The sequence below is a fragment of the Ambystoma mexicanum genome, chromosome 4q, assembly GCF_040938575.1.
Source record: "Ambystoma mexicanum isolate Mex_15411 chromosome 4q, UKY_AmexF1_1, whole genome shotgun sequence".
NCBI lineage: Eukaryota > Metazoa > Chordata > Amphibia > Caudata > Ambystomatidae > Ambystoma > Ambystoma mexicanum.
In genome coordinates, this window is record NC_090928.1 from 559,061,922 (window position 1) to 559,087,657 (window position 25,736).

Consider the following 25,736-nt stretch of genomic DNA (forward strand, 5'->3'; position numbering starts at 1 on the left):
GCTGGGGGGTGGGGGTGCTGGGAGACATGGGTGGGGGCCTGGTGGAGGCTGCCCCTGCACTGCTGGGGGGTGTGGGTGCTGGGAGACATGGGTGGGGGCCTGGTGGAGGCTGCCCCTGGTGGCTGGGGGGTGGGGGTTCTGGGAGACATTGGTGGGGGCCTGGTGGAGGCTGCCCCTGCACTGCTGGGGGGTGGGGGTGGTGGGAGACATGGGTGGGGGCCTGGTGGAGGCTGCCTCTGGTGGCTGGGGGGTGGGGGTGCTGGGAGACATGGGTGGGGGCCTGGTGGAGGCTGCCCCTGGTGGCTGGGGGGTGGGGGTGCTGGGAGACATGAGTTGGACATGGGTGGGGGCCTGGTGGAGGCTGCCCCTGCACTGCTGGGGGGTGGGGGTGCTGGGAGACATGGGTGGGGGCCTGGTGGTGGTTGCCCCACAGTGCTGGGGGGGTGGGGGTGGTGTGATACATGGGTGGGGGCCTGGTGGAGGCTGCCCCTGGTGACTGGGGGGTGGGGGTGCTGGGAGACATGGGTGGGGGCCTGGTGGAGGCTGCCCCTGGTGACTGGGGGGGTGGGGGTGGATGGGAGACATGTGTGGGGGCCTGGTGGAGGCTGCCCCTGGTGACGGGGGTTGGGGGTGGTGGGAGACATGGGTGGGGGCCTGGTGGAGGCTGCCCCTGCATTGCTGGGGGGTGGGGGTGGTGGGAGACATGGGTGGGGGCCTGGTGGAGGCTGCCCCTGGTGGCTGGGGGGTGGGGGTGCTGCGAGACATGGGTGGGGGCCTGGTGGAGGCTGCACCTGGTGGCTGCGGGGTGGGGGTGCTGGGAGACATGAGTCGGACATGGGTGGGGGCCTGCTGGCAGGTGCCCCACAGTGCTGGGGGGTGGGGGTGGTGGGGAACATGAATTGGACATGGGTGGGGGCCTGCTGGCAGGTGCCCCACAGTGCTGGGGGGTGGGGGTGATGGGGAACATGAGTTGGACATGGGTGGGGGCCTGCTGGCAGGTGCCCCACAGTGCTGGGGGGTGTGGGTGGTGGGGAACATGAGTTGGACATGGGTGGTGGCCTGCTGGCAGGTGCCCCACAGTGCTGGGGGGTGGGGGTGGTGGGGAACATGAGTTGGACATGGGTTGGGGCCTGCTGGCAGGTGCCCCACAGTGCTGGGGGGTGGGGGTGGTGGGGAACATGAGTTCGACATGGGTGGGGGCCTGCTGGCAGGTGCCCCACAGTGCTGGGGGGTGGGGGTGGTGGGAGACATGGGTGGGGGCCTGGTGGAGGCTGCCCCTGCACTGCTGGGGGTGGGGGTGGTGGGAGACATGGGTGGGGGCCTGGTGGAGGCTGCCCCTGGTGGCTGGGGGGTGGGGGTGGTGGGAGACATGGGTGGGGCCTGGTGGAGGCTGCCCCTGGTGGTTGGGGGGTGGGGGTGCTGGGAGACATGGGTGGGGGCCTGGTGGAGGCTGCTCCTGGTGACTGGGGGGGTGGGGTGGTGGGAGAAATGGGTGGGGGCCTGGTGGAGGCTGCCCCTGGTGGCTGGGGGGTGGGGGTGTTGGGAGACATGGGTGGGGCCTGGTGGAGGCTGCCCCTGCACTGCTGGGGGGTGTGGGTGCTGGGAGACATGGGTGGGGGCCTGGTGGAGGCTGCCCCTGGTGGCTGGGGGGTGGGGGTGCTGGGAGACATGGGTGGGGGCCTGGTGGAGGCTGCCCCTGCACTGCTGGGGGGTGGGGGTGGTGGGAGACATGGGTGGGGGCCTGGTGGAGGCTGCCCCTGGTGGCTGGGGGGTGGGGGTGGTGGGAGACATGGGTGGGGGCCTGGTGGAGGCTGCCCCTGCACTGCTGTGGTGTGGGGGTGGTGGGAGACATGGGTGGGGTCCTGGTGGAGGCTGCCCCTGGTGGCTGGGGGGTGGGGGTGCTGGGAGACATGGGTGGGGGCCTGGTGGAGGCTGCCCCTGGTGGCTGGGGGGTGGGGGTGCTGGGAGACATGAGTTGGACATGGGTGGGGGCCTGGTGGAGGCTGCCCCTGCACTGCTGGGGGGTGGGGGTGCTGGGAGACATGGGTGGGGGCCTGGTGGAGGCTGCCCCTGCACTGCTGGGGGGTGGGAGTGGTGGGAGACATGGGTGGGGGCCTGGTGGTGGGTGCCCCTAGTGGCTGGGGGTGCAGGGGGACATGCGTTGGTGGGCAGTAGTGCAAGTTGACATGTGGGTTGGCTGGGGTCATGGCCATGGTGGATGGTGTGCCTGCAGGACATGTGCAGGGTAGGCCCCTGTGGTGTGAGCCACCTGCAGGGGCCGTGGAGGGTGTAGAGGGAACACCTGGGAGGACCCACACGTGCAATTCACGTGTGCTGCTCCCGGCGCACCCCTGTAATACACGTACCCTGATGAGATCGCGTGTGGAACTTCCCGCGCACCCCTGGAATACACGTACCCTGCTGATGTTGCGTGGGATACTTCCCCCGCACCCCGAAATACACGTACCCTGATGAGATTGCGTGTGTGACTTCCCGCAAACCCCCGAAATACACATACCCCGCTCAATCACGTGTGTAACTTCCCACGCGCCCCAGAAATACACGTACCCCGCTCAATCGCGTGTGTAACTTCCCGCACACCCCCGAAATACACGTACCCCGCTCAATCGCGTGTGTAGCTTCCCGCGTGCCCCCGAAATACACGTACCCCGCTCAATCGCGTGTGTAACTTCCCGTGCACCCCCGAAATACATGTACCCCGCTCAATCGCGTGTGTAACTTCCCGCGCGCCCCCGAAATACACGTACCCCGCTCGCACAGGCCCAATTGCTGTATGTTGCCACTTTTGTGATGCGCTGGGATTCTACCGCCTGCCTTCGTGTGGCGGACGTGTTTCAGCTTGTGCGTGTCTTTGGCTGTGCGTGGCTTTGCCCTATTCGATTCCATGAATACGTGTGGTTCGAGTGCGTGTGGGCGTTCCGTCTGCTTCCCTGCAGTACATCCCCAGTTACGCCCTTATTTTCGCGCATTGTTCCCCATTCCGCGCGTTATGCCCCGTGTCCCGCCCACTTTCTGGTGTATGCGCGGAGGTTGTGCGCTTTCACTGTGCGCGTCGCGCACGCCTTTCGGGATGTTGCAGTGACTTGTGCGCCATGCACGGGTTTGGCGCACATCCCGAGGTATACACGCGCAGGGACTTCCATGAATCGCACGCGTACGCGTGCGACTGTTTTTTTCCGCTTGCGCCTGCTTGCGCCTGCTTGCGCGAAGATTTTCGGCGCACGTTTGTTCCATGAATCGGCCCCATAGTATAACCATGTCTTTGATTTTACAAATAAATAAATGAAGGCATGCCAACACTGTCACATTATTTCAAGTATTCATCTTTTTAAATTATATTCATACCTATATTATAAATAATAAATAGACAATTAAAAATGTTGTGAATAACGATATTAATAGTTAGCAAAAACTACACTATCAACCTAACAAATGTAATTTCCCTACTTCTTGTACAATCTGTGTGTTTCCTTTGTTTGGTCATCAACACACATAAGAAGTTCATAATGACATTTCATATTATACACGCCATATCTTCAATAATCTTAAAACTACAAATGATTATATAAGCTTTTTTAGCGCTAATACTGCTACACAGTGTTAAAAACCTTTTTTTACTACACCATAATGTATTCTAAGTTGTACAAATGATATCTACATTTGTATTTCTTAACCTCTTTTATAATTTGATGTGTGCCCTTTTTCTGGCCACCTGCACACCTTAGAAACTAATCACAATAATCTTAAAGCTACCGCACAAAATTAAAAAAACATACATGATTTAATGACTGTGTAGATTCTGCAACTTTTCTAAAATCTCCGTACTGCACATAGAAGATATTTCCTCGTTTAACAAACTGACATCTTCTGTAAGTTAATTTAATTTTCTAGTTTAATAGCACCATACATTGTTGTATCTAAAACCTATTGTTTACTTGTTTCATATGTAAGCAGTTAGTAGCTTCTACACTCCCTCACACTCAAGGTAATGTGCATGGAAGCTTTTATATAATCTAGCATTTATAGGAAACACTTGTACATATTAACATGCACTGTGTTTTACATAATAAACCAAAACTAGAAGATAGCCGAATGCCATTTCCTCGTCTAAGTTATACAATCTGCACACTATTACCTCTACATTTATTTAGAATTTTAAAAAAAAACATCCTATTAACAATCCATATCCTACTTTACATAAAACACTTATTAGCCTATTTTTCTTAAAAGTTTAATTTTGCATGTTTATATTCACAAAGATTATTACACATATATTTTAAAAATGTGCTTCTAACAACATTAAGTAGGCGTTCTTTAAACCCTTTGGTAATCAAGCTTGATGTATGACTTTATAGTCATTACAAACAAGTCAATCTACTTCTGTACACACCCATTTCGTGAAATGTCCAGATTCAATGGATGCCCCCTCATGAAAAATAATTGCACACATTTCAAAAGTTTTCTTACTAACAGAAACTTGACTATTTACAAAATCCAACCATTCAACAGAGCATAAGACATCATGGAAATAGCCACAAAGGAAGGCTGCAGAGACTGACCACACACCGAGACCCTGACGAAAGCCCTCAAGTGACTCTCCCACTTGTACGTACCGGACGAACATATCCAGACCGGCAGACGCACCTAGATAGACGCTGGCCTGTGTCACATCTGGATAGGATTGATTGAAGGACAACATGCCCGCGCCTAGGAAAAACGTGAATGCTAGCGTGTGCCACACCTGGAGTTGTGAATGTTAGCAGACCCACACCTGAACGGATCTCTAAACTCTAGCCTGCGCCGCATCTAGATAAAAGTGTGAATGTTGGCATGGCCACACCTGGATGAAGTCCTAAACATTGGCCAGCGCCGCGTCTAGATGGGAATGTAAGGGCCAACAAGTGCCACACTCAGACAGAACTGTGAATGTTAGCATGGTAAAGGTCTGGTAACCCACTAAGCAATATAAGCTCGAATTCTGCATACTTATCTCACTCAAAAAACTCAAACAACCATCTCTCGCACAACAAGCCGCACGCACTTCACAACACTGCAACAACACATAAGCCGGAACAACAGCACACGCGGAATCACTCCGATACCCACACCAAAGCTCATCAACCCGGTGGGGAACATGAGTTGGACATGGGTGGGGGCCTGCTGGCAGGTGCCCCACAGTGCTGGGGGATGGGGGTGGTGGGAGACATGAGTTGGACATGGGTGGGGGCCTGCTGGCAGGTGCCCCACAGTGCTGGGGGGTGGGGGTGGTGGGGAACATGAGTTGGACATGGGTGGGGGCCTGCTGGCAGGTGCCCCACAGTGCTGGGGGGTGGGGTGGTGGGAGACATGGGTGGGGGCCTGGTGGAGGCTGCCCCTGCACTGCTGGGGGGTGGAGGTGGTGGGAGACATGGGTGGGGGCCTGGTGGAGACTGCCCCTGGTGGCTGGGGGGTGGGGGTGCTGGGAGACATGGGTGGGACCTGGTGGAGGCTGCCCCTGGTGACTGGGGGGTGGGGGTGGTGGGAGACATGGGTGAGGGCCTCGTGGAGGCTGCCCCTGGTGGCTGGGGGATGGGGGTGCTGAGAGACATGGGTGGGGGCCTGGTGGAGGCTGCCCCTGCACTGCTGGGGGGTGTGGGTGCTGGGAGACATGGGTGGGGGTCTGGTGGAGGCTGCCCCTGGTGGCTGGGGGGTGGGGGTGCTGGGAGACATGGGTGGGGGCCTGGTGGAGGCTGCCCCTGCACTGCTGGGGGGTGGGGGTGGTGGGAGACATGGGTGGGGGCCTGGTGGAGGCTGCCCCTGGTGGCTGGGGGGGTGGGGGTGCTGGGAGACATGGGTGGGGGCCTGGTGGAGGCTGCCCCTGCACTGCTGGGGGGTGTGGGTGCTGGGAGACATGGGTGGGGGCCTGGTGGAGGCTGCCCCTGGTGGCTGGGGGGTGGGGTGCTGGGAGACATGGGTGGGGGCCTGGTGGAGGCTGACCCTGGTGGCTGGGGGGTGGGGGTGCTGGGAGACATGAGTTGGACATGGGTGGGGGCCTGGTGGAGGCTGCCCCTGCACTGCTGGGGGGTGGGGGTGCTGGGAGACATGGGTGGGGGCCTGGTGGTGGGTGCCCCACAGTGCTGGGGGGTGGGGGTGGTGGGAGACATGGGTGGGGGCCTGGTGGAGGCTGCCCCTGGTGACTGGGGGGTGGGGGTGCTGGGAGACATGGGTGGGGGCCTGGTGGAGGCTGCCCCTGGTGACTGGGGGGGTGGGGGTGGTGGGAGACATGGGTGGGGGCCTGGTGGAGGCTGCCCCTGGTGACTGGGGGGGTGGGGCTGGTGGGAGACATGGGTGGGGGCCTGGTGGAGGCTGCCCCTGCACTGCTGTGGGGTGGGGGTGGTGGGAGACATGGGTGGGGGCCTGGTGGAGGCTGCCCCTGGTGACTGGGGGGTGGGGGTGGTGGGAGACATGGGTGGGGGCCTGGTGGAGGCTGCCCCTGCATTGCTGGGGGGTGGGGGTGGTGGGAGACATGGGTGGGGGCCTGGTGGAGGCTGCCCCTGGTGGCTGGGGGGTGGGGGTGCTGCGAGACATGGGTGGGGGCCTGGTGGAGGCTGCCCCTGGTGGCTAGGGGGTGGGGGTGCTGGGAGACATGAGTCGGACATGGGTGGGGGCCTGCTGGCAGGTGCCCCACAGTGCTGGGGGGTGGGGGTGGTGGGGAACATGAGTTGGACATGGGTGGGGGCCTGCTGGCAGGTGCCCCACAGTGCTGGGGGGTGGGGGTGGTGGGGAACATGAGTTGGACATGGGTGGTGGCCTGCTGGCAGGTGCCCCAGAGTGCTGGGGGGTGGGGGTGGTGGAGAACATGAGTTGGACATGGGTGGGGGCCTGCTGGCAGGTGCCCCACAGTGCTGGGGGGGTGGGGGTAGTGGGAGACATGGGTGGGGGCCTGGTGGAGGCTGCCCCTGCACTGCTGGGGGTGGGGGTGGTGGGAGACATGGGTGGGGGCCTGGTGGAGGCTGCCCCTGGTGGCTGGGGGGTGGGGGTGGTGGGAGACATGGGTGGGGGCCTGGTGGAGGCTGCCCCTGGTGGCTGGGGGGTGGGGGTGCTGGGAGACATGGGTGGGGGCCTGGTGGAGGCTGCCCCTGGTGACTGGGGGGGTGGGGTGGTGGGAGAAATGGGTGGGGGTCTGGTGGAGGCTGCCCCTGGTGGCTGGGGGGTGGGGGTGTTGGGAGACATGGGTGGGGGCCTGGTGGAGGCTGCCCCTGCACTTCTGGGGGGTGTGGGTGCTGGGAGACATGGATGGGGGCCTGGTGGAGGCTGCCCCTTGTGGCTGGGGGTTGGGGGTGCTGGGAGACATGGGTGGGGGTCTGGTGGAGGCTGCCCCTGCACTGCTGGGGGTGGGGGTGGTGGGAGACATGGGTGGGGGCCTGGTGGAGGCTGCCCCTGGTGGCTGGGGGGTGGGGGTGCTGGGAGACATGGGTGGGGGCCTGGTGGAGGCTGCCCCTGCACTGCTGGGGGGTGGGAGTGGTGGGAGACATGGGTGGGGGCCTGGTGGTGGGTGCCCCTGGTGGCTGGGGGTGCAGGGGGAAATGCGTTGGTGGGCAGTAGTGCAAGTTGACATGTGGGTTGGCTGGGGGTCATGGCCATGGTGGATGGTGTGCCTGCAGGACATGTGCAGGGTAGGCCCCTGTGGTGTGAGCCACCTGCAGGGGCCGTGGAGGGTGTAGAGGGAACACCTGGGAGGACCCACACGTGCAATTCACGTGTGCAGCTCCCGGCGCACCCCTGTAATACACGTACCCTGATGAGATCGCGTGTGGAACTTCCCGCGCACCCCTGGAATACACGTACCCTGCTGATGTTGCGTGGGATACTTCCCCCGCACCCCGAAATACACGTACCCTGATGAGATCGCGTGTGTGACTTCCCGCAAACCCCCGAAATACACATACCCCGCTCAATCGCGTGTGTAACTTCCCACGCGCCCCAGAAATACACGTACCCCGCTCAATCGCGTGTGTAACTTCCCGCACACCCCCGAAATACACGTACCCCGCTCAATCGCGTGTGTAGCTTCCCGCGTGCCCCCGAAATACACGTACGCCGCTCAATCGCGTGTGTAACTTCCCGCGCACCCCCGAAATACATGTACCCCGCTCAATCGCGTGTGTAACTTCCCGCGCGCCCCCGAAATACACGTACCCCGCTCGCACAGGCCCAATTGCTGTATGTTGCCACTTTTGTGATGCGCTGGGACTCTACCGCCTGCCTTCGTGTGGCGGACGTGTTTCAGCTTGTGCGTGTCTTTGGCTGTGCGTGGCTTTGCCCTATTCGATTCCATGAATACGTGTGGTTCGAGTGCGTGGGGGCGTTCCGTCTGCTTCCCTGCAGTACATCCCCAGTTACGCCCTTATTTTCGCGCGTTGTTCCCCATTCCGCGCGTTACGCCCCGTGTCCCGCCCACTTTCTGGTGTATGCGCGGAGGTTGTGCGCTTTCACTGTGCGCGTCGCGCACGCCTTTCGGGATGTTGCAGTGACTTGTGCGCCATGCACGGGTTTGGCGCACATCCCGAGGTATACACGCGCAGGGACTTCCATGAATCGCACGCGTGCGCGTGCGACTGTTTTTTTCCGCTTGCGCCTGCTTGCGCCTGCTTGCGCCTGCTTGCGCGAAGATTTTCGGCGCACGTTTGTTCCATGAATCGGCCCCATAGTATAACCATGTCTTTGATTTTACAAATAAATAAATGAAGGCATGCCAACACTGTCACATTATTTCAAGTATTCATCTTTTTAAATTATATTCATACCTATATTATAAATAATAAATAGACAATTAAAAATGTTGTGAATAACGATATTAATAGTTAGCAAAAACTACACTAACAACCTAACAAATGTAATTTCCCTACTTCTTGTACAATCTGTGTGTTTCCTTTGTTTGGTCATCAACACACATAAGAAGTTCATAATGACATTTCATATTATACACGCCATATCTTCAATAATCTTAAAACTACAAATGATTATATAAGCTTTTTTAGCGCTAATACTGCTACACAGTGTTAAAAACCATTTTTTACTAAACCATAATGTATTCTAAGTTGTACAAATGATATCTACATTTGTATTTCTTAACCTCTTTTATAATTTGATGTGTGCCCTTTTTCTGGCCACCTGCACACCTTAGAAACTAATCACAATAATCTTAAAGCTACCGCACAAAATTAAAAAAACATACATGATTTAATGACTGTGTAGATTCTGCAACTTTTCTAAAATCTCCGTACTGCACATAGAAGATATTTCCTCGTTTAACAAACTGACATCTTCTGTAAGTTAATTTAATTTTCTAGTTTAATAGCACCATACATTGTTGTATCTAAAACCTATTGTTTACTTGTTTCATATGTAAACAGTTAGTAGCTTCTACACTCCCTCACACTCAAGGTAATGTACATGAAAGCTTTTATATAATCTAGCATTTATAGGATACACTTGTACATATTAAAATGCACTGGCCCTCATTACGACCCTGGCGGAGATCGTGATGCACCATGGAGCACGACGGAAAGCTGCCGATACCGCCATGGGGGTTGGCGGATTTACCGCCCCATGCCGACCTTGGCGGGGCGGTAAATCCCCATTCCCCATTTTACCCTTCCCCATTCCCATTTTTGCCCCATAGGGTATAATGGGAGTGGGGAAGGCGTTAATTACGCCACCGTAAAATACGGTGGCGTAATTAACAACAAGGTCCCGTAGCGCCATGGATTTCTCCGCCTGGAAAAACCAGGCGGAAAACGGCTCCATGGCGCTACGGGAACTCGTAGTAGGGCGGACGGGTCCGCCGCGAATACCGCTGGCGTAAACCCACTCCGCCAGGGTCGTAATGAGGGCCACTGTGTTTTACATAATAAACCAAAACTAGAAGATAGCCGAATGCCATTTCCTCGTCTAAGTTATACAATCTGCACACTATTACCTCTACATTTATTTAGAACTTTAAAAAAAAAACATCCTATTAACAATCCATATCCTACTTTACATAAAACACTTATTAGCCTATTTTTCTTAAAAGTTTAATTTTGCATGTTTATATTCACAAAGATTATTACACATATATTTTAAAATGTGCTTCTAACAACATTAAGTAGGCGTTCTTTAAACGTCTAGATGGGAATGTAAGGGCCAACAAGTGCCACACTCAGACAGAACTGTGAATGTTAGCATGGTAAAGGTCTGGTAACCCACTAAGCAATATAAGCTCGAATTCTGCATACTTATCTCACTCAAAAAACTCAAACAACCATCTCTCGCACAACAAGCCGCACACACTTCACAACACTGTAACAACACATAAGCCGGAACAACAGCACACACGGACTGACTCCGATCCGATACCCACACCAAAGCTCATCACCCCGGTGTATACTGAGCTGAAGCTGCCAACAGAACACCACTCCTCTTACTATCCTACTCCTTCCTTCACCTTACTAACCCATCCCACCTTTATCATTTACAGATCCGCCTGAGCGCCTGGGGACCAATTACGTTGGTGACGGTGTGCGGTACAAATACCTTTAACATTTAACATTGTTGACGTGTTAATTTTCCTACCATCTAGATTGTATCTTTGAAGCATAATCAATACATACTTATTAAAATCTAGATTAAGCAGTTTTGATTGTAACCTAAAACCACAGTCACTGCATTGCATGTCATGGATGTTTTAGTTACAAGATCAGAAAATGTTTCACTTTTATGATCAGCCACATGCAGATACACAAATCTTTCACAGAGATCTGGAGTAGAATAAACTTTCTTACATTTTGGACACATATGATTCCATTCGTAAATAATTCCTACATACCTATCTACATTAACAGTTTCCTTCACTAGTCATTAAACATTCTTGACTATCTTCCTGTGTATTTTGAGAAAATTGTTAATTTCCACTTACAACAGCTTCTACATTTCGGATTGCCATTGCCGAATATACGCTATTTTTTGCATCAATGGAGTAATTTGAAACAACATACACAAAGCTGCATTACAATAGCATTGAACTCCTGTTCGATTACTAAACCTGCAATGAGAGTATGTTAGATTTGAACAACTCTCCAATGCCTCTAAATTCATTTTTTTTACAATATTACAAGAACTGATTTAATTTGAATGTGCTTTCACTGACTCCTTACATTTCCTCGATGAGTGATTCTCAGGTACAGATATAAGGTTCCGGTGAGGAGCCTACATTTCACGCAACCTATTATATTATTCAATGTAAGAAATGTCAGTTATCACTTTCCTTTCATCAAAGTTTATTAAAAATAAACCTTCTATATTTTTCACACGTGACCAACTACATATGACATTCCTTCTTTAAACACTGTCTGACCAATGTCAATAAGTTCTGCTTCTAAAGACAAACCTTGTGATTTACGAATAGTTATTGCATGAGCAGAACACAATGGAAACTGTGCTCTTTTCAAAAAGGTATCCGAAAAAGCACAAAAGGTGCAGAGCTCTGACAAATCAAGTGAGTTCCTTCTACACGATCAAACTTAACTTCAAGATGTTCAATATTTGTACTGTCAGGAACACTGTGAAATGCAATCAGTCTTCCCATTACTCCATTCACTAGACCGATTTCTACATTCAAGTTCCTCTTTAACAAAACTTGTGCATTGATGCATAGTTTTAAAACTTCTTCCAGACCTGCTGTTTTAGAAATTGAGTTCTCACATTGAACTGATCAAGCTCTTATCCAAATCTAAAGGCATAACATGATCGTCTAAAACATTATGTGATTATATGTCCAGAATATTTTGATTATTTGCCTAAAGCATTGCAGATTTACACTTGTTAAAGTCTGCAAGTGTGCACATGAAACCAAAACAAGAACAGTTTTTTTCCTTAAGAGTCAACATGACCTCAGACGGACTGCAATCTGCATGAAACATATCAGAAATCAGTCTTCCTTTCAAAACTGCTTTTACATTTTCCTCAAGAACTCCTATTCAGATCTTACTCCAAGGGGGTAATTCATGGAATAAATGTGCACCAAAATTAGTGGCGCAAGCTGGCGCAAGCGTGAAAAAGCTACCGATTCATGGAAGGCCCTGCGTGAGTTTTTCCCGGGATGTGCGCCAAATCCGCGCTAACCTTACACGTCACTGTGACTTTCCAAATGCGTGCGTGACAGGAACGGGGAAAGCGCACAACTTCTCGCACACACACCTAAAAAGGGGGCGGAACACGGGGAATGGGGAACAACGCATGAAAATGTAGGCATAACGTGGGAAGTACCGCTGGGAAACGCCCACACGCAAGTGAACAACATGTATTCATGGAATCGAATAGGGAAAACCTGCGCAAGTCAAAACACACACACATGCACAAATACGTCCTCCACACGAAAGAAGGTGGAAGCGCCCCCGCACAGCATAAAAGTGCGTGCAAACAACAAACAAGCATATACAGCTACCATTCCTCACAGCAGTGATCATGGGACACCGCAGGAGGAGGAGAATAGCCAGGCCCCGCTTTGTTTTGACCAGGACCAGCCTTTTTCGTATGCCTGATGACCAGGCCTATGGCAGGTATAGGTATCCACCTATAATCATCCTAGATCTGGTCACTGAGTGGGAGGATGCACTCACACACCCACTCTGTGCTCCCAAGCATTGAGCCTCTTGTAGAAGGTGCTCAATGTACTGCATTTTTAGGCCACTGGGTCATTTCAGCGGACAACTGCCATAGTGGGGGGCATCTCACAGCCCACACAGTCACGTTGCCTACACCATGTGTTGGCAATCATCACTGTACGCCCTCAGTCCGCAGGCACATATACATGTCCAGAACACCCGCAGAAAGGCAGGCCGTGGTCCTGGAATTCTACAGGGTGGTACACTTCCCCAAAGTGCTTGGTTCCATAGATTGCACCCATGTGGCACTACGTCCACCTAGGGCCACCGAAAACATCCACCACAACCGCAAGCACTGGCATTCCATGAACGTGCAGATTGTATGCGATGCCAAAGGAATCATCACCTCTGTCTATGCAAACTATCCAGGGTCCTTTCACCCATGACAGTTTCATATACAGAATGTCTGCCCTGATCTGGGCCCCGGAAGCTGGGAAGCTTGGCGACACATGGCTCATAGGTCAGTACAAATGCCTGTGCACATGTATACATGTCACACACAGACAAATATACAAACCCAACTAATGACAACCATCATCACCTCCCCAGGGGACAGTGCCTACCCTCTGAGCACCCACATGATGACGCCAATACGGAAACCCACCACAACAAGCCAGGTAAGATACAACGCAGCCCATATTGCAACCAGGGCCATAGTGGAGCGCACATTCGGAGTGCTCAAGTCACGCTTACGCTCCTTTGACCACTCTGGCAGCCAGCTACTATATGCACCCCCAGTAGTGTGCAGGATCATTGTGGCAGCATGTGCCCTGCACAACGTTGCAACACAGCGTGGTGCCCCCACATCCCCAACCACATGCACAGGCGCTGCTCATGGAGGGGAAAGGGTGCGTGGCGAGGCAGTTCGGACCCAGCTTGTGGCCACATTTTTCACCTAAACTGCCACCCCTGAGGAGTGCACGCAGGCCTGGCACATACCAGGTGACTTTCGATGATGACAAAGAGACAGTCAACTGTAACAACCTTACCACCCAGAGAAAGTTTTCACGGAAGTGCTACATTGTGTGCATCCCTAGCTACTTAAACATAACCAATCTGGTGTGACCAAAGCGAACACTTGCAAGGTGCATATCCCATCACCCCCCTGCAAAACAGGCCATGTAAATCACTGGTATGTCACCCAAACCCTCCCATGCCATGGCATGCAACAGCTGAACAGCCAACCAAATGCACAACACATGACACTATCATCATTAAGTGCAACGTGAGAAATGTAAACAGGCATGAGACATTCACACCTGACATGGAACCTGATGAACTCACTTGGAAAAAATCTCCCACACATACAAAGGGGGTCATTATGAGTATGGTGGTACACCATAGACAGTGCTGGTACGTCACTGACATGTCCATACCATACCGCCATATTACGAGTAACCCTGGCGGGTGGCGGGCTGTGTGGTGGTCGCCACGGCTGCACCTGCAGCTACCACTACCGGTGGGCCCGTGTCAGCACGTTACTTACTGTCGGGTCGCAAGGGTGCCAGGGTCGGATGCAACAGCAGCCTCACCTGGAGCGGCGGGGGTGGTGGCATGGCTGCACCCGCATATGGCTGGACATTCCTGCCCCTGTGGTGCACCCCTGCCTCTTCCCGCTCTACGGCCACCCTGGCCACCCTGGACTCCACGTACTCCCTTGTCACCCCGGCCACATGCCCGGCTGAGCCCCCCTTAACCTTTGGTGGCCTCACAACCATGGCACAGATGTACTAATAGGGATGTGACCTAGCAGTTTGGGCTGGACTGCCCCTTTTGGGGTGGGGCCAAGCCTGATTTGCATATGGTCTTTCCCCTTCTGTAATGGCTTGGCAGGTGAAGAACGATGGTCTGGAGGGTTGCCCAGAGCAATGCCAGTGGTTAAGATTCATTCTAAACCTTCCAGCCATCACCTCTTTGTTTTTGCTTTGTCACCCCGAGTGGGACGGGTATGCCCAGACGTGGGTCCCGTGCCTGCTGGGCCTAGAGACCCAAGCTACTCCTCACTGATGACGCCCAACAAGGCTGAAACATGTTTGGGGATGCTTGTGGTCTCGTGCAGAAGGGATGTGACCTAGCAGTTCGGGCTGGACTGCCTGTTTTGGGGTGGGGCCAAGCCTGATTTGCTTATGATCTTTCCCCTTCTGTAATGGCTTGGCAGGCGAAGAACGATGGTTTGGAGGGTTGCCCAGAGCAATGCCAGTGGTTAAGATTCATTCTAAACCTTCCAGCCATCACCTCTTTGTTTTTGCTTTGTCACCCCGAGTGGGACGGGTATGCCCAGACGTGGGTCCCGTGCCTGCTGGGCCTAGAGACCCAAGCTACTCCTCACTGATGACGCCCAACAAGGCTGAAACATGTTTGGGGATGCTTGTGGTCTCGTGCAGAAGGGATGTGACCTAGCAGTTCGGGCTGGACTGCCCCTTTTGGGGTGGGGCCAAGCCTGATTTGCATATGGTCTTTCCCCTTCTGTAATGACTTGGCAGGCGAAGAACGATGGTCTGGAGGGTTGCCCAGAGCAATGCCAGTGGTTAAGATTCATTCTAAACCTTCCAGCCATTACCTCTTTGTTTTTACAGATGTACTAATGCCAATGGGAGCTGCACTGAACAGTTGTCCTGGTCAATTGGGTTGAAGGGGCAGGGTATGTGATGGTAGACGCACCCCTGTGCTTCTGCAAGGCTGCCTGGGGATAAATGACATTCACGCAATGCTCAGGAACCCCAAAAATACAGAAAAAACATATTTTTTGTAGCCAATGTGCGTGTAAAAAAACCTCACGCAGTATGCTGTGGCACCCAGGAACACAAGAAAGCATACGCGATTAACACGTGGGCTACTATGACCTCAATAAATGGGGTATGTTTCAAACAGGGGCACCCGTAGTGGGAAAAATAGCATGCAATAGCATGCACGACTCACCATCTGCGTGGAAAAGAAATACGCATAGGCACTGTAACCACTGTGAAGTAATCATGTGTGAACCCCAAAGTAGGAAAAACACACGTGTCGGTCTCCACTGAAAGCACGTACAGTGTGCTGCAGACACGCGTGGACCATTTACACGTGCAGAAGGAAATGCCTGTGTGCATTACGTCATTACGCGCTTGCGCGCTATGGCCCTTTCCTCAAATTACACGATGACGTGCTGTTGTTCCACGTGCCAATTCACTCTGCATCAAGCTGGTCACACGACAACACACGGAAGACCACGCTCCTGCCCAAAAGGCCATTTTCCTGCCCCACAGAGCCCCGGTGAGCCTCCTACAAGCCATCTGCTGCTGTCTGCCTGCCTGCCTGCTGCCAACAGTGCCCTGCCATTTGGTGCCTGCACATCAGTCATCTGCAGGGGTCCAGTTGCTGTGACCACCGCTGCTGAAACACAAGCCTCCCTACGGGTGTTCCATTGCTCCACAGCCCAGACTGAATACCCAGTTGCCCACCCACACCTGCCTCGGGGGTTGCCATGTCCGAACCAACACCATCCGGCACCAGTGGCAACCCCCCAGCAGAGAGGCAGAGGGCTGCCAACTTCAGTGCAAATGAAGTTGGCATCCTGGTGGAGCAAGTCCTGGGGCATTATGATGCCCTCTTCACACCATCGTGCACCGACAAGGAAGGATGGAAGAGGATTTGGAAGGACATAGTGGGTCTAAACAAAACAAAGGGACTGTTTGTGGGAATTCCAACTGTGTGTTACCCAGAATCGTTGTCACACTAAAGAAAACACAGTTTTGTCGAATGGGACGGGTTTCAAGAAGCCAGTTGGTCTGACTTTGCTTTCCAAATCCTCTCTGGTGCACTGTGTTGTGCTAAAAAACACATGCTCAACCACTTTGGTTTTTGCATGTGCTTGCTGCCATCCAGATGAAGGTTTAGTTAATTTTAATGGGTTTTCTCTGTGTTGGCAGGTGCAGGTTTTGTCTAAAAACAAGGAAGAGATTTTTCAGTGGATTTCTCTCTGGAGGTTATTCACCTAAAACAGAAAGGACCCCTAGGTGCTTAGTATAGAGATCCCTTTTCAGAACGATGTGGACCTGTGCGGATAGCACTGTGCACTAGATCTAGTCGTTCTATAGCCGACCGGTTTCTGTAGAACAAGGTGGATGAGCCACATTCATCAGGGCTAGGCAAGGCATCAAGGTATATGCACGCTGTTATTTAGTTGCAGCAGCGATGTCTGCTTAACTTCTGTACCTCTCCCTGTAGGGATGACAGGAGGGAGGGGTGAGAGATGGAGCAGGGATAAATATCCAATTAAAAACCTCAACTGTAGGTCTGTTCCAAAACACTGCATTGCATTATCAGTAAGGCAAAGGCTTACCCTCTCCGTGTGGTATGGATGCTCTCCATGGGGGGTGAGATGGCCCGGAACCTGGGGGCCAAATAACAATTATTACTGTCAAGTGTGATGCACTCGTGCATCTAAGATAGGAAAGCGACAATTCTCTTCGTATAACTATCCATTTTTAACCAAATTGCGTGAGTTACACTGTCAAGTCACGCAGGTCCGCGTACTTGCCTCTTGACCCCTGCTTGCGGGGGAATGGCTGGCCACGGATAGCATCTCAAAGAGGCCGCTTACCTGGAGCGAGCGTCTCTGGTGGTCCTACGATCCGCGCACAAGAGGTTTCTTCGCCACGGCCTGCGCTACCATTCTGCTTATGTTGCCATGGCGCTGCGAGTCGCGTGGTCATGTGAGACTGACTCCAGCATGGCCGTCCCACTAGGAGGAGGTGGCGGCCGTCACGGAGTCAGGCGCCGCGGGCAGCGAATCCGAGGACTACACTGTCCAAGCCACAAATGTCTCACATAGATCAGAGGTGCTGGGGGTGCATATTGTACACCTGGAATGGTGCTATTGTACCAAAACAGCCAGATACTATAGGTGTAGTGGTTATGGAAAATACATAATTACAGCATTGCATACAATGACCCACATGTACCAAATAGAGCCAATACGCTGCAAGAAATACACATTGGCAAGTGATAGGTATAGATTACAGAGTAGCCAGCGATTGCCAGCTGGTTGCTTCGTTGAGCCCAGATTTGTCTGTCTGGAGACGAAATATCCAAAGTTGTTCACGTCTGAAGAGCAGGTTGTGTATATTCCCTCCTCTTGTGGGGGTGGCCATTTTCTCAATTATTGTCCATGTGTAGTCTGTAGGAGTGTGTTTTTGTGCCAGGAAATGTTCCACCATGGGTGCTGTGATCTTCTTGGTGTGTATGCAAGATCTGTGTTCCGCAAGGCGTGTTTTAATCAGACGTGTTGTCATGCCTACATAGCGCTTATTGCAAGGGCATGTGATGATGTAAATCACGTTACAACTATTGCAGTTAGTTAGAGTTTTTTGAATCCACGGAAAATGCCACCCTTTATCGATAGAGGTGGGTTTCTTGGTACTTGAGCATGCATTGCATGTGCCACATGGGGTGTGGCCTGTTGCTTGATTGTGTCCCCACAGTGTGTTAAGTTTGGGTTCTTTCTCTTTGTAAGAGTCCACAAGAGAATCTCGTAGGTTCTTCCTTCTTTTCAAAGCAAATCTCGGGGTATCTAGGCTGTGAGAGCCGACATTCAGGATCAGCCATAGCTTCAGAACCTCTTTCTTCATCTTGTTGGTCAATGGAGAGAAGCTCAGTACTGCTGTAATCTTATCGTGGGATTCATTCTGTTTGGCATGGTGTTCCAAAGTGACTTCTCGTGGGATGTTCCTGGCTCGTTTTCATGCCTGTTTGACTATACGTTTGGGGTAAACCCTGTTGGTGAGTTTTTTGGCAAGCCATGTCGACTGCAGGTTATAGTCTGGCAATGTGGTACAGTTTCTCCGATATCTGAGGAATTGTCCGAAAGGAAGATTTCTTCTCAGGCTTGTGGAGTGGAAGCTCTCATAGGTGAGCAGTGAGTTTCTGTCTGTCAGTTTGTTGAAAACTGTACTGACAATTGTTTCATTCCGTATATCAAGAGTGAGATCTAAAATGTTGACCGACTTGGTGCTGTGGGTATCTGAAAACTTCAGAAAAGGATTCTGACAGTTCAGCCACTCCATAAACAATACAAGGTCAGGTTCATCGCCTCTAAAGATTAGTAGCACGTCGTCAATGTATCTTGACCACAATTCCATTTTAGGTAGCCATGGGTTGTCTGGACTGTAGATCTTCTCTTCTTCAAAGTGGGCAACGTACAGGTTGGTGAGACTCAGGGCAAACGTAGCTCCCGTTGCCGTCCCGGAAACTTGTTCATAGAAAGTATTGTCATAGATAAAGAAGTTCTTGGTCAAAGCAATTTCAGCCAGTTGCATTACCAGAGTGACTGGGGTTTGCATGGGTGGGTCTCTTTCTCGTAGTATCTTCTTGATGACTCTGAGTGTAGCCATTTGGGGGATCTTGGTATAGAGTGACTCGATATCTAATGTCACCAGGATGTTGTGGGTGGAATTGAATGAACGGTCCTTGATGAGTTCTAGGACTGCTGTGGTATCTTTGAGACAGGATCGCATCTTCACAACTTCTGGTTTAAGGAAGAAATCTACAAACTGTGACAGTGGTTCCAGAATTGAGCCTATTCCCGACACGATAGGTCTGCCAGGAGGAGGGTTCCTCCCTTTATGGACTTTAGGGAGTGCTTAAAAAGCTGGCTTCTTTGGGGACTTTGGGTTGAGGAACTCATATTCCTTATTACTGATTAATTCATCAGCGCTGGCTTCTTCTAGAATCGGTACTATTAACTGTCTGATGGATTCAGTGGGGTCCGTGCCAAGTTGTCTATAACTGGAATGATCTCGTAGGAGCTCCATGACCATCTGGTGGTAATGCTTGAGCAGCATTCCGAAAACTGGTTGACTTTCACAGAAGTTAATTGTAACAAGTCTCCAAAAACAAGTACATGTTTACTTCCAAACAAAACTTGTAGTCAGTTTTCAAAACCTCTTGCATGCGCAAGTGAAGGAAAGCTAGCATAAAGTTTTATACCATATTTACTTCATCTACAATCAAGGTATTTAATTTTCTAAGAACTGTTCCTACTTCCTGCTCTGCACTTGATACAAGTTTCTGATACTCTAGTTTGTTGTTATGCTCCACTGGTAACATCAACAGTTGATGTAAAATAACACCTCCTACATTGAATGCTGCTAAACCTGTTGGAGCAGTTACAATAAACGAAAAAGAGCAAACCATTGCATTTTGGATCATAGCTCTTATTGCATTTTTTTACCTGTTGCTGCTTGTCCACTAACATAAACAATACACGTTTGTGTTGCACACAAGAGCATTCATGCTTGTCATGCAGTAAACCATGTAAGAGCCCATCTTTAATTTTATTATAAACTTATTTTTGCTGTATACGTTTACTAGCCATTTCATCACAATTCACATCTGCAAACTCATTTTGTTGCATTGCAATTTCTACTTCTCCATAGGAAGCTCAACATCAGTTTTAATAAGTGGCTCACCAAGTACATTTTGACTCCCTGATGCAGATTTTTGACTGCCTTCAGGAGACTCTTTTGCCAATTCAGCTGCCAAAAATTCTTCTTGACGTGGTTCTTTTTTCCAGTAAGTCCAACTACTGTTCACATGTTGGATATGTAATTAAAAAATGTTTAGCAAAAAATTGAGTCTTCAAAAGTTTTAAAACTTCCAAGTAAATCACTCTGCACACCAAATGAAAAACAACTGCAAAAGACAAAAATAAAATAATTCCCTTTTCTCTGCAGTTTGGCAAGAAAGTTTCATGTGGTTAATGAGACTTGGCTTTTCATGTCTCACTACACGCCCACTAAATCCATGTACAATATTTTGATATGAGTAGCATTTTGCTACTTCACATAAACAAAGATCCTCCAACATTTCACATCGATTTGGATGATATGTATCAATCAAGTTGGTTTTCAAAATCTCTGAACTGTCAGGTGCTGCTTCAGCTAACTGCTCAATTTCTGTCAAAGGCTTCAATACCCAATTTCTACTACTAGCTGGTCCAAGAGTTAACCAAACTACATTAATGCTACGGCCATACAGACGTAAACTACTAAGTTTATCTGCAGCTTCATAGCTACCACACTCTCTATGTGAAAGCATCTTCAAACCAAAGCTTAAAAGTTTCTGACAGAGTTTTATCTGATGATAAATCTGCCCATAATTCAGTTGCATTGCTCATTTCTGCTTTTGTCATGTAGGCTGTAACATAATGAGCAACAACTGCAAATCAGTATTTACATTTCACAGCATTCCACAGCTGGGCAATGCCAGGATTGTAATCATTAATAAATATGCATTCCTTATTTTGTTTTAAATGATGGGTATTTCTTGTGACTTACCAATAACATGTTGGTGTACAGATGACATTAGACTATTCACTGAACCAACTGGAGTCACAGGTCTTGGAAAGCCAAAGCTGCACTGTGTAGTACTTGTATTTACGTTTGTACTTTCTTTGACAGTACTTCCCACATGAATGCTTTTGAAACCTCTCCACCTTGTTCCACAGATCAACATTGAAATGTCTACCAGAAATGGAACAAGTAACATATTTTTCAATGAACTCCATCACACAGGCATCCCTTTCCGCATCTTTAATCCACAACAGGATATATATATGGAGCTCCACGTGCCTGATATTCTTTCCTCCAAAAGAAATGTTCCACAATACCTAATCTAATGGACAATTTTCTTGATTATATATAAAATGTAACATGGCTAAACATCTGTGATGAAAAAACTGCGATACATTGATAGGGTCCATAGAACACAATTCACCTGTAATGTGTTCTATGTTGTCTTTATCTGCATTACATTCACAAATCCACTCTGCAAGACCATCCCAACCATACTCAGCACAACTTTAAGTCTCAAACCAGGTTGGAGATCCCAAGTTTCTGATCATACATCTAACTTCAGAGTGTCTTCTATGCCATTATTATTTAGTTCCTCTCATTGTAGCAAGAATGTTCATATGTTTGCCCTGTAAAATTCATTTTTCTTCACCTGTTGCAGCATCTCACATGCAGAAAGATTTTTAAATCTAGTTCCAGTCTGAAATGTATGAGCAACAGCATAACATAATGTTGAAAATTCACTTTCATACAATAAGTGAAAAATATATTGAACATTGGTGCGGAATTGTGAATCTTCTGAATACATTATTGTGCAACGATGTTCTGAAGCAGAGATTCACGCCTTTCGATCATTCATTCTCCCTCCAGTATGAGTTGAAAAAAGCATAGGGAAACACTGGGCTTCTAATGTCTTTTCCCAGATACTAATTGGTGCACCTTTCGTTGCTTTCATTTGATACAATTATAAACTGTCACCCATAACTTCACGTGAGTGTAGAGGATGAAAAGTGTAATGTTCATACAAACAATTCCCTTCTGCAGCAAATAGAGGCTCAAACTGACCTTCACTGCTTTTCTTTTTTGAGTCAACTTCAAGCATAGACAAGTCTGGTACAGTCAGACTGCCTTTGAATAAATCATTGTGCTCCAATAGAAATGACACTGCATTTTTCACTTTTCCAATATTCACTTTGCCAAATGCTCTTATCTTTAGTGTCAACACCATTTACTAAAACAAACAAAGAATCTGCAATGTCACGCTTCACTCCTAAAGCATTAACATTTTCTTCCAAATTCAGTGCTAAATACACAACTTTCCCTCTCACACCTTGCACTAATGACTTCTTAGGCAGATTTGACATCTTTGTTTGCAGTCTAACAATAACTTGGAAAGGATGAACAGTTTGCAATGCAATCACTACATACATTTTACATTTTTGAAGCACAATAAGAATTTCAGGCACTAACATATAATTTAGAACACTTCTTGGCGGAATATGTGTTTGATTATAAAATCAAACACAGTGTCTACAAACATACAGTGCCTCACTTGTGTCAAATCGTTCTTCTCCAAACAAATACAGATACAATTCTTTCCAAACATCTTCAACAGTGTGCTTAATTTTGTTCTCAACATACATTACTTGCACTTGAGACTTATAAAAAAAGTGTGTCCACAAGATACACAAACAATGGCAGGTCTTTCCCTAGAAGGGAACTTAAACATTGTAATATTTCTTTTGTATTGTTGAAAAATCTGATCCTTTGAAAGCATAGTATCATCATTTCCACTTGCTGTTTTTCATCTATGTACACATAACCTTCTAAATGCCTCATATTTATCATATGCATTGTAGAAATTAAACGTTCTACAGTTCCAATCAAAAGTATTTCAATGTTAAACTGCTAGAGACATACTTGGGGGGTAATTCATAGAAATCAGCGCACAGTGTGCACGTGCGGCAGTCTGCGCCAGCTGCATGCGCCAAAACCCATTTCAGCGCACAGCGTATTCATGGATTTTAACATCCGTAACCAGCCGTGGCGCAGAGTGGCACAGCGACCCTGCAGCAGCGCCAGTTATGCCCCCAACCTCGCCTTGTGCGCCATGAACAGCGCACATATCCAGTACATGGTGCAAAGGGCAGTGGACCAGCCTACAGCCCCTCAACCACGAAAACGTGTGTAAAACTCCCTGCACACCCCTCGGGATACACATACCCCTCAAGCGCTAGCGAAATCACATGTAAAACTCCACACGCATCCCTCAGAATACACGTACCCCTCTCGCACCAGGTACATTGTGTGGAAAAAGTCCCCCCAGTGGTGTGGGCTGCCTGTGGGGCATGGCCAGGGTGGATGGGCTGCCTGTGAGGCATGGGGAGGGTGGATGGGGAGCTTGTGCGAATTTCGGGGGTGTGCAGGAAGTTTCACATGCGATAAGCCCTCTGCGAGCGAGTTATGTGTATTTGTGGGGTACACGGAATGTTTCACACACGATAGGCCTTGGGCGAGCATGGTACGTGTATTTGTGGGGTACGTGGGAAGTTTCACACGCGATAGGCCTTGGGTGAGCGTGGTATGTGTATTTTTGGGGAACACAGGAAGTTTCACACACAATAGGCCTTGGGGAGGGGGGTACGTGTATTTTGGGGGTGCGCGGGAACTTTTACATGCGTTGTCGCTAGCGCGTGAGGGGTACGTGTATTCTGAGGGTTGCTCAGGGAGTTTTACACGCAATTCCGCAAGCGTGAGAGGGGTATGTGTATTCTGAGAGGTGCGTGAGGAGTTTTACACACAATTTCTCTAGCACGAGAGGGGTATGTGTATTCTAAGTGGTGCGCAGGGAGTTTTACACGCGATTTGGCAGTGTGGGTCCTCCCGGGTGTGACCCCCTCCCCGGCCCTGCAGGCAGCCCACACCACATGGGACTACCATACACCCCTGGCCATGCCCTGCGGGCAGCCCATCCAGCCTGGCCATGCCCCACAGGCAGCCCATCCACCCTGGGCATGCCTCGCAGGCAGCCCACATGGCACCATGCACTTGTGAGCCCCAACACATGTCCCACCCAGCATTGACGGGCACCTGCCAGCAGGCCCCGACTCATGTCCCCCTGCACTACCAGCCACCCAGCATTGACGGGCACCTGCCAGCAGGCCCCGACTCATGTCCCCCTGCACCCCCAGCCACCCAGCATTGACGTGCACCTGCCAGCAGGACCTGACTCATGTCCCCCTGCACCCTCAGCCACCCAGCATTGACGGGCACCTGCCAGCAGGCCCCGACTCATGTCCCCCTGCACCCCCAGCCACCCAGCATTGACAGGCACCTGCCAGCAGGCCCCGACTCATGTCCCCCGACCCCCAGCCACCCAGCATTGATGGGCACCTGTCAGCAGGCCCCGACTCATGTCCCCCTGCACCCGCAGCCAACCAGCATTGACGGACACCTGCAAGCAGGCCCGACTCATGTTCCCCCCAACACGTCATCACAATCTACACTCATGGCCCTTATGGCCATCCAAATCCCACCCCATGCCACCCCTGTCCAAACGTCCAACCAAGTATCCCATGCACCCCACATTGAAATCCCCTTTACATGATACATCCCAAATGGCAAGTATGCACATCAATACATGTCCGTCACACACACACAATGGGTGCAAGTGAATATGAAAACCCACATCGTGACATGGCTGAAACCAATGATAGAATACCACACAAATGAAGTATGAAACCAAAATGTATTAAATATAAAAGCAAGGGAATGAAAGAAAACTACACAATAATAGGAATAATAAACAAAAGGCTGCATGTCCAAAATAATAGAAAAAAAAGAATATGAATGCAGAATCCAAATAAATCCAAATGAAAATGACTCCAAAGGGTTTGTCCATCAAAGGCAATCCAAAAGGAAAAAAAAGAAAAATTAACATCCATTGCTCCATGGTAAAAAATTTAAAAAATAAAGTCTATTCCAGTCTTCAACTATATACAATGTACACATCCAGGGTCCATGAGCCCAACAATCAAATGAAACCTCCAAAAAACCCTACCTAATAAACAACTATATACAAAAAGGTGGGGCATAGTCCATGCGCCCCAAATTAAAGAAAAATGGAAAGGAAACCTAAGACTAATTAACTATATACAATGGCGGCAGGCAAGTCCTATGACTCACTCTGTGATGTCCCGGGCCAGGGCAATGTCGAACTCCACATTGATGTCCCGGAGGCGGGCCTCTTCTCTGTCCTCGAGGTCTCGCAGGGATGCAGTCATGGCCTGTTCCAACTCCCTGCGAGTTGCCTCGAGGCACTCAGCCCACCTCAATGCCCTGCGCATGGAGTTCTCCGCCCTGACCATAGTGAGCCGTGCCTCCTCCACCCGCCGCCACTCCGCATCTATCCGCTGGCCCGACCGCTGCCACATGGAAGACACTCCCATTCCAGGGTCCTCCTGCCCTCCGGCCGATGCCTGCCCCTCTGATGTTGATGGCCCCGAGCCATGATGCCTCCCACATTGAGCCTGCCACCTCCTCCGACGCAACTGCCTCTGCCAGCACAACGGCATCCGGGCTGATAGAATCCACCGGCGCTGTCGTGCACATGCCCTGCCCGTTGATGCCAGCAAATTTTCCATATGCTGGGGTCCAGTTTCTGGGGTGTCCACCCCTGCTGGACCTCCGACTCCTGACT